Source organism: Megalobrama amblycephala, linkage group LG22 (assembly GCF_018812025.1).
Source record: "Megalobrama amblycephala isolate DHTTF-2021 linkage group LG22, ASM1881202v1, whole genome shotgun sequence".
In the NCBI taxonomy this organism is placed as follows: Eukaryota; Metazoa; Chordata; class Actinopteri; order Cypriniformes; family Xenocyprididae; genus Megalobrama; species Megalobrama amblycephala.
The window spans coordinates 13,604,811-13,614,083 of record NC_063065.1 but is presented as its reverse complement, the minus strand read 5'-3'; the positions used below and the strand labels follow the sequence as shown (position 1 = coordinate 13,614,083).

At 36.2% G+C, this 9,273-nt stretch overlaps 1 protein-coding gene across 1 annotated transcript in view; it reads left to right on the top strand.

Annotated features, from left to right (window-relative positions):
• The first annotated feature begins 305 nt into the window (after positions 1-305).
• Positions 306-9,273, top strand: part of ptchd1 (patched domain containing 1) — a 29,322-nt gene continuing 20,354 nt past the window's right edge. Inside the window, exon 1 of the mRNA XM_048175410.1 lies at positions 306-424. The gene's annotated coding sequence lies outside the window, so the exon portion shown is untranslated. The remainder of the gene's footprint in view (positions 425-9,273) is intronic.

The following is a 9,273-nucleotide window of genomic DNA, read 5'->3' as shown; positions in this document are numbered from 1 at the left end:
TGTCTATCTGTCTGTCTATCCATCCATCCGTCTGTCTATCTGTCCATCTGTCTAGCCATCCGTCTGTCTGTCTGTTTATCTAACCGTCTGTCTGTCTGTCTGTCTGTCTGTCTCTCTCTCTGTCTATTTTTCTGTCTATTTATCCGTCCATCTGTCTGTCTATCTATCTGTCTGTCTGTCTGTCTGTCTGTCTGTCTGTCTGTCTTTCTATATATCCGTCTGTCTATCTATCTGTCTGTATGTCTGCCTATCTATCTCTGTCTATCTATTTGTCTATCAATTTGTCTAATCTATCTATCTATCTATCTATCTATCTATCTATCTGTCTGTCTGTCATGTGTTTAGTGAATCACTTATTGAGTTAACTCTTTATTTCTTCAGATGGAGGGAATAAAACGAAAAGATGCATAGATGAAAATGAAAGGTAAGTGAAAGCCATCAATCCACCTGTGTAATGAAAATCTATCTATCAGGAGAGGTATTGCCTGAATAACAAACTGCAGCCATTTCCAAAATGTAGTGCTTCCAGATGACATTTAAGTGGCAGAGAATTGACATTATCCTTCCCAGGTGGTCCAGGTTATGAACCATAGAACTGCAGGAATTCAAGCCAAAAAACATGACAAGAGGAACATTTGGGTCAGACAGTTTATCTGCCCACAGGTTTTTGTAGGCATTATGTTTTCCATCAGTGCCCAGTAGAGTGTAGAAGACAGATTCACCATTAATATTCTGTCTAAGAGCTAAGCTGGGACCGCACCGTTGAGAGGTCAGGTTGCCAGATTCTCCTCAAGGGCTTATCCAAAATAAATACACTAGGAGATACGCTGAAAGCGGAACAGCCAAGAAATGGAATAATTATTTATAGACGTGTATGGTTAAAATGTAGCAGGAGATGAGCCTAGGGAATTCAGGAGCCAATCGTTTTTTGTAAGTGGTTCCTTGTAGAAAGCAAGAATGGATGGCACTTTCTCACAACAAAACTCCTCATCAATAATGCACTTATCAACATTATTAAATAATTTACTTCGAGAAAGTTCACAAGGAAAGAAAACATCTGTTTCTTCTATTACTCTGTCATTTAAGATCACCTTCTAAGGAGCTGTTCTGGAGATCAGATATCTGTGTCCTTGAGAAAACGAGAACATGAAAGGTTGCTGAAAATCGCCTAGCTTCTAGTGTGATCTTGAAGTAACGTTCCCCGTGTCTGTTGGTGGTGGTGGTAATGATGGAGAATGGACTCAGAGGCGGGAATGATTATGGGGGTAATCAGAGTAACAGGCACATGAGCTGTCAGGTGGGAACGAATGTGAGTGATCTCAAGTATGATTTATGAATGGCAATCCAGGAGAACTAAATTATTGCCTCCGCCTCTCATGAAAAAATACCATATGGTTTGGAACATGCTGACACACTTAAATCATATTCAATCAGCCTAGGTGGTAGTAAAATGTATGGGCATACGCTCCTCTATATGAATATCATGTTTTATGGTGCCGTTTTGCAGGCAGAGGGATCTATTAATTTATTCACAAATGTAATAAAATTGCAGTTCATCCATGCAATGACTTGACTGCATCTCTTCTATGATGAGCATGTTTTTAATGAAGCTTAAATTCTAAATTTAAGTAATTTTGATGCTCATCTGATGTAACAAAAATTACAAAAGTAGTGTTAATTGATTATAAAAACCACATAATCTCATTGTTAACACTTAATAAAACTTCAAAATTAATTATATCTCCATTATTACACATTTTTTACACTTTTACAGACCTTATTCGTCAATTACCTAAATATTATTACTTTTTACATTGTTACATTTAAATATACTTTTGATTGTACACACCTTTATTTATTTATTTATTTATATTAAAATACTTTTTCAATGGGTGGGTTGTACCAAATGATGCAGTAATTATTTTCACATGATATTTTCAAAAACAAATTCAAAACCATATGAAAACAGTAAGAATTTTGTGCATGTGTTTTCGTCATCTTGGACACTCTTATTTGTCATTGACCCTTACGCAGCCGAGACTGAATAATGCTGTTTAGTGTTAGGTCACAGTTACGTCAGATAAAAAAGGGACATCATTCTATGAACACTGACTGACAGTACTATCTGACCAATGACATCTATAAATGTCCTTAACGCACATCTGTTCTTTGCCGCACTTCACATTTGAGCGGTGTGCCATTCTAAGTCAGCGTGATAACTTGGATCAGTCATTGACAAGAGCATTGCCTCAGGGTTTGGCGGACTGAACCGTTACACATCCGTCAGCCGTTCTGACATCACTTCAACTCGCTGCCTTTACAAGCTGAAAGACACAGATGAATCATGATTCTTTAAAAGCCTGCTCTAATCACCTGCTCTCACAGAATATAAATTCAAAACACAACGCCCTCAGCAAGACATCCTTCCATGCCGAGCAGCGTTCATGGGCTGCGCTGCCATTTGTGGCTCTGAAAACAGAAAGTACATTTCTAAAAGGGTTGTAGTCGCTCTGGCCTTGAGGCAAAATAAGTAGATTTGGGAAGGAAAGCTTGGGACTCAGTGTCTAACTAAATAAGACCTTTTTTTAAGGGTTCTTATCCATCATGGTTTTGTAGCTAAAAGCATGCCACCATTACTCCGCCGTTCCCACTGAAGAGACACAGAGAGGCTGAGAGAGGTAGATAAATGAGGTGAAAATAAGAAAAAAAGGAGAATGGAAAACAGAAAGGCAGAGAAAGCGATTAGGAGGGAAAGGTAAATGTTTTTTTTTTATGTCCTAGGGGTTTATTTATGTTAAAACTTCAGCTTTGTGCTTTTTGTTATAAAACTGCCTTCATAATTTATTTTTGCTACTTTTCAAATGCCCTTTATGTTTAGTTCTTTGCTCTTGTATTCTTTTGCTCTCACACACTTTCAATCTTTTTTCAATTTTTTTTTTTTTTGTTAAAATGATAATATATAAAAAAAGAGTGAAATAGTAAAACAATTTCAATAGTTTTAAGTAATTTGTTATACAAAAAAACTGTCCCGCAATTGTGGTAATTTTCACAACAACCAACCATTTTTGCCCATGTAATGTTTTTTTTTTTTTGTACTTGTTTACCAAAGAGACCATGTCAGTGAAGAGAAATGTCACATGTTGAAAAAAGAAAATCAAGGTAAATATCATTTTAGCATAGAATATTTTATCATGCGTCATTTTTAGTTTAGCTGCAATTTTGGCAAATTATACAAAATGTTATTATACTGTTTAAAGTGGCACTCTCGTTTTTTAAGTTTTGTTACAAGCTGTTCACACATTGGCAATAAAAATTGAAAAATACATGAAAATACCATTTTTAAGCCTTTTTTTAACATTTACACAATTTAATTAATAGTAAAATTCCGTCAAAATGAATTGAATAATCCTTACATATTTTAATTGAGTAATTGATTAAGGATTGTTCAATTATTCAATTAAAATACATAAGGATTATTCAGTTCAATTTGATGGATTTATTTATTGCCAATGCGTGAACAGCTTGTAACAAAACTTAAAAAACGCAACCTTCCCTGACTTCTCAGGTTATCTATGAAAGCCTGTAGACTGATATTTACAGTATGTGAAGGGTTCGGGCTGGTTTCGCCAAGAAAATCAAAAGGATGTGACGTTTATGTGCGTACCAAGAGCCTCTCTTCCGTTCAATGACTCATGAAACGAATGCTTATACAATGTTCAGGATAATGCTGAAAGCGCTATTCTGTACTTTAAAGGTGCCCTATTCAAAAATTTAATTTACCTCGGCATAGTTAAATAACAAGAGTTCAGTATATGGAAAAGACATACAGTGAGTCTCAAACTCCATTGTTTCCTCCTTCTTATATAAATCTCATTTGTTTAAAAGACCTCCGAAGAACAGGCGAATCTCAACATAGCACCGACTGTTACGTAACAGTCGGGGTGTGCGCCCCCAATATTTGCATATGCCAGCCCATGTTCCCAACATTATGAAAGGCATTAGACAAGGGCAGAACGTCTGGATGTGCACAGCTAAATCAACAGACTAGATAAGCAAGCAAGGACAATAGCAAAAAATGGCAGATGGAGCAATAATAACTGACATGATTCATGATAACATAATATTTTTTGTGATATTTGTAAATTGTCTTTCTAAATGTTTCATTAGCATGTTGCTAATGTACTGTTAAATGTGGTTAAAGTTATCATCGTTTATTACTGTATTCACGGAGACAAGAGCCGTCGCTATTTTCATTTTTAAACACTTGCAGTCTGTATAATTCATAAACACAACTTCATTCTTTATAAATCTCTCCAACAGTGTAGCATTAGCCGTTAGCCATGGAGCATAGCCTCAAACTCATTCAGAATCAATGTAAACATCAAAATAAACACTGTACTTACGCGATTAGACATGCTGCATGACGAACACTTTGTAAAGATCCATTTTGAGGGTTATATTAGCTGTTTGAACTTTTTTTATGTTGTTTAAGGCAAGCGCGAGCTCTGGGGCGTGGAGCACGTGATTTAAAGGGCCACACACCCTGAATTGGCTCATTTCTAATTATGCCCCAAAATAGGCATTTAAAAAAATGAATAAAAAAAAAAAATCTATGGGGTATTTTGAGCTGAAACTTCACAGACACATTCGGGGGACACCTTAGACTTACATTACATCTTTTAAAAAAAAGTTCTAGGGCACCTTTAATGTCACTGTATCATGCAAAGAAAAGGGAACTTTTCTGTGAGTATATTGGGACCTTAAATCACGTTCCGTCTCTTGTATGTTATGTGTGCACGAGTGCGAGCACGAGCAATAAGTTGCTGGCTGCAGTTCACTTAACGGCCACTTGTGTCGCTAATAACAAGGGTTTCTGAATTCTACATACAGTATAGCCCCTTTGAAGGATGCATAAAACAATCCTATTCAAGAAATTACCTCCAGCAAGACAGAGCCGCACACATGACATGCAGGAAAAAAAAGTAAATAGTGTCGTGCTCACGATTTACTAATTCGTTCCCTCAATTTTGCGCATGATTGAGCAAATCAAGGGAACGAATTAGTAAGTAGTGCGCACGATTTATAAATCGAGGGAACAAATTAGTAAATCATGCTAATATTTTTTTCCTGCATGTCATGTGCGGGGCTCCATAGGAATCAGACATTTTATTCAATTTTTTTAATTTCAATTCCATCACCATCATTTCTACCACATAATGCTATTAAACACAATACACCATTTGAGATGAGATGTAGAAATGACACTGTGGTGGAAAAGTGAGAGTGAGAGAGAGTGAGTGAAAAGTGCCTATAGTTGAAGAAAGACCCCAAAAGGAGTCCAGAAACATGACAAATGCCCAGCTCTATCTTCAGGTAAAATCTAACAGATCAAGATACTTTTCCAGGGAGAAATTCAGACCAAATTATGTCACCTTGGCAGAAATAGACAGACTGAACCTGATATATTCACCTGGATAAGATGAGAAGGTGGAAAAGGCTATAGGCTATATATGTCACATTGCATTACTCCTGGCAGCTCTTTTAAACTGCCATTGGTAACTTCAGTAGAAGTCTGACCAAAAGTGCTTTAACTGTATGCACTTGGAGCAATATGTAGTGCTTGGTAGAGACAGGTGGTTACAGATAACAGAGAGATGATTGATGGGAGAATGCATCAGCTAAAACTTTTGATTCAGGCAGCATCGTCACGGTAACAAGCTGGAAAATATGATTTGCTTTTGAGTGATTTGTTCCAATCTGATTTGACAGGGAGCGTGACAAGAATCACTAAGACCGAGTCTCCTCTCCTAACCTGTCCACATTTCCTTCATCTTTCACTGCCCTTTTCATTGCCGTCCCCAAAATAAAACGTTATCACTCAGAGGATTCACTATTATAGCTCATGATACTCAGTTATTAGAGTTCTCATAAAGATTCTTCTGAGAGAAATATAAACAGTCACAAATGACACATGTAGTAAGTATAATTTTTGGGGGAAGTATTTGATTAAAAATTTTTGAGTTTTCAGATTAGTAATGCAAATCTGACCACAGATGAAACAAAAAAGATGTTAAGGAATTTTCCGTGGTGATTTTTCTTTCCTGTAAAACATCAAGTGCGAGTATTAATATCAGGATCATAATGGTCTCAGCGGTGCAGCCAGTGTAAGTTGTGTTGGTGGTTGCTGTAGCGATGGTTGCTGTGGTGACCGTGTCCGGTCCCCCACGAAGGGCTCATGTTAGGAGGCCTTCCCATTAGCTGTGATAATGAGGCGTTTTTCTCCTCTCAGTGGCCGTACGCCCACCCTCCATTACACCATTGCTACATGGTCTACAAACACTGTGCTCACAGACACACTTGTTAAGACGTGAAACTGTTGATCATGTTGACAAGACTGATCGGTCATTGTGTTCCCAAAAAGTACAAAACACAAAGACACAACAGCGAGTATCAAACTGGAACACCTCGTTCAATTATCTGTTGCAGTTTCTAACTTTTAATGACTTAAAGGCATAATGGCTTCTCTGCGGTGTGTTTGTGTAGATCGGCTTCAGGTTCAGGCTTACAGAAGAACATTGTATGGTTCAAAGATTGAAATATTAATTGAAATATTAACTTAGTCTCAGATGTTTCTTTTTTATGGAAGCTTGTTTCTGCCATGGAATAAAAAAAATTAAAAAGATCATTTTATCTCACAATTCTTTGACTTTTTTTTTTTTCTCTCAGAATTGCAAGAAAAAAGTCAGAATTGCAAGATATAAACTTGCAATTGCGAGTTAGTTTAATTCTGAGGAAAACATTTTTTTTTCAGAGTTGTAAGAAAAATAAAAAAGATAAATGCAACTTTTTATCTCACAATTTTGACTATTTTTCTCCAAATTGTGGGTTTACATCTCGCAATTCTGACCTCATTTCTCAGAATTGTATAATGTAAACTTTCAATTGCCTGCAGTCCAGGTCTTTCACCTATAGAGAAAAATATGTCAAAGATGACCACGAACTCTTCAGCAGCTGGAAACCTATATCAGGCAAGAATGGGACCAAATTCCAACACCAAAACTCCAGAAACTCATAACCTCGATGCCCAGACGTCTTCAAAATGCTTTGAAAAGAAGAAGAGATGCAACACCATGGTAAACATGCCCCCATCCCAACTATTTAGAGACCTGTAGCGAGCATCAAATTTGAAACGAGCCCATTTTGTGCATAAAATTATAAAATTTCTGTTTAAACATTTGTTATGTAATCTATGTTCTATTGTGAATAAAATATTGGCTCATGTGATTTAAAAGTCTTTTAGTTTTAGTTTGAGCATCTTCACTATATATATATATATATATATATATATATATATATATATATATATAGTGATAAACTTCCATGAAAGTACACTGTAAAAAATGACCGTGCTTTTAACAGTAAAAGACTGTAAAAATGCTACGGTGAAAAACTGTCAATTGGTTTACAGAAAGTTTCGATGAATAACTGTAATAGATCTAACGGTACATTTAATGTAATTTTTTTGGTAAAATACCGTTAAATTCACAGTTTTTGGAAGTGAAAAATAACAATTGATTGTAAAATTTACAGTGAAAAACCGTAAATTGACATTCCCACAATTCTCTGCGTGACACTTCACATTTGATATATTTTCGTTGAAATAACTCCGTTTCTTCTTAGTTTTTCTCATTTTTTTCTAATCAGTTATGTACATTAGGGTTTTATGTTACATCTAGTGTTGTTAAATTAATGTTTATTGCATTTTTTAAATTTCATGCATGTTACCATGATGGTGTTTAGTGTGTGTGTGTGAATGACACTGTGTGCACCTTCTATATGTTAGTGTTGTCCTTCTCAGCTTGTGGAAAAGCTGCTTGTGATGAGCTTTGATTCATCATGTGACTCTTATCACCACTGTGTTTGGTGACTGTCAGTGTATTATAAAGGTACAAAACAGATATTAGTACTTCATTAGGTTGGTAAATTAACATTATATCAGTTAATGAAATACGTTATTTTACCGTAAATTTAACAGATTTTTTTTACGTTGCTACTGTATTTTTTACGGTAAAGTTCTGGCAACCACAGCTGCCAGTTTTTTGCCGTAAATTTTACTGGGATTTTTTTTACAGTGTAGTGTAAATTCATTGGTCATATTTTTTTGTTTCTTTGTTGACTTTGATATCTTGGCTAATCTAAATGGAAGCATCTCCATTAATTTTGTCCTCAATTTCTCTCATTGCTCAGTCAAATCTCAATCCTCTGATTGTTGTCTAGACAACAAAGTACGATATTAAAGAGACCTCTTTTATAGACAGATCTTTTATAACAATCTTTGCTGCAGCAGCCCTCTTCCATCTTAGAATAAGAAAAGGTGTTAAAGGTTACATTTCAAGCCTCAGAAATTCACTTTCTCCCAGTCTGCCTCTTATCTGCTGATCACAACCTTCCCAACTATCTTTAGCATAGATTCAGACTAGAATTCATCAAACTCAGCGCCCATAGCCGAGTTCCATTTGTTTTTGTTGTTGTTCTTTGTCTTTGTCTGTGCTTTTGAGCATTGTCACTGGCAGAAAGCCTTGAGAACTTGATTATTGTGTGCTTTGAAGGCAGAGCTGAGCTATGAGGCAAGTAGAAGCTTCTATGAAAGTGTATGAGTCACACTGTTCCATAGAATCAAACACCTACACACAGACCCACAAAGACAACCATTGGTGTGACGATGTACAGGAATTTCAAATGAAAAGCCTGGTGACCTCAGCCTTGGCAGTGTGTGCGGATAGTGTGAAATAATGTGGCAGGCGGTGGGCGATGGGGCCGAGCGTGTGCCCACTCACTTGAAAGAAGAGGCACAACAGAAGACCATCTTTTTCTTTCTTTCACATGTAGCAGTACTGCAGTGTGCCAGACTCTCCAAACCACAGTTATTTTCAAGCTGAGAAATACTAATGACTTACATTATCTGGATTATGTCAGTTTTAGAGATTTATACGCTTAACTGAGCCAGAAAAGCCAGTGCTGCATCTTTAAAAAAAATACTAATGTAACAGTACTGTACATTAATGGGGTAAAGTAAACAATGTGAATGAGATCAGTTTAGATAATCGATTTAACAAAATAAAACACACACACACAAACAATTTTGACTCCACTAGGGATATTATTATCAAAGCAATTTGTATGAAACTGCGTTTCCCCCTCAGATAAAAAAAAAAAAAGTAATACATAAATAAAAAGGTAATTGCGACTTTATATTTCTCAGTGAATCACACT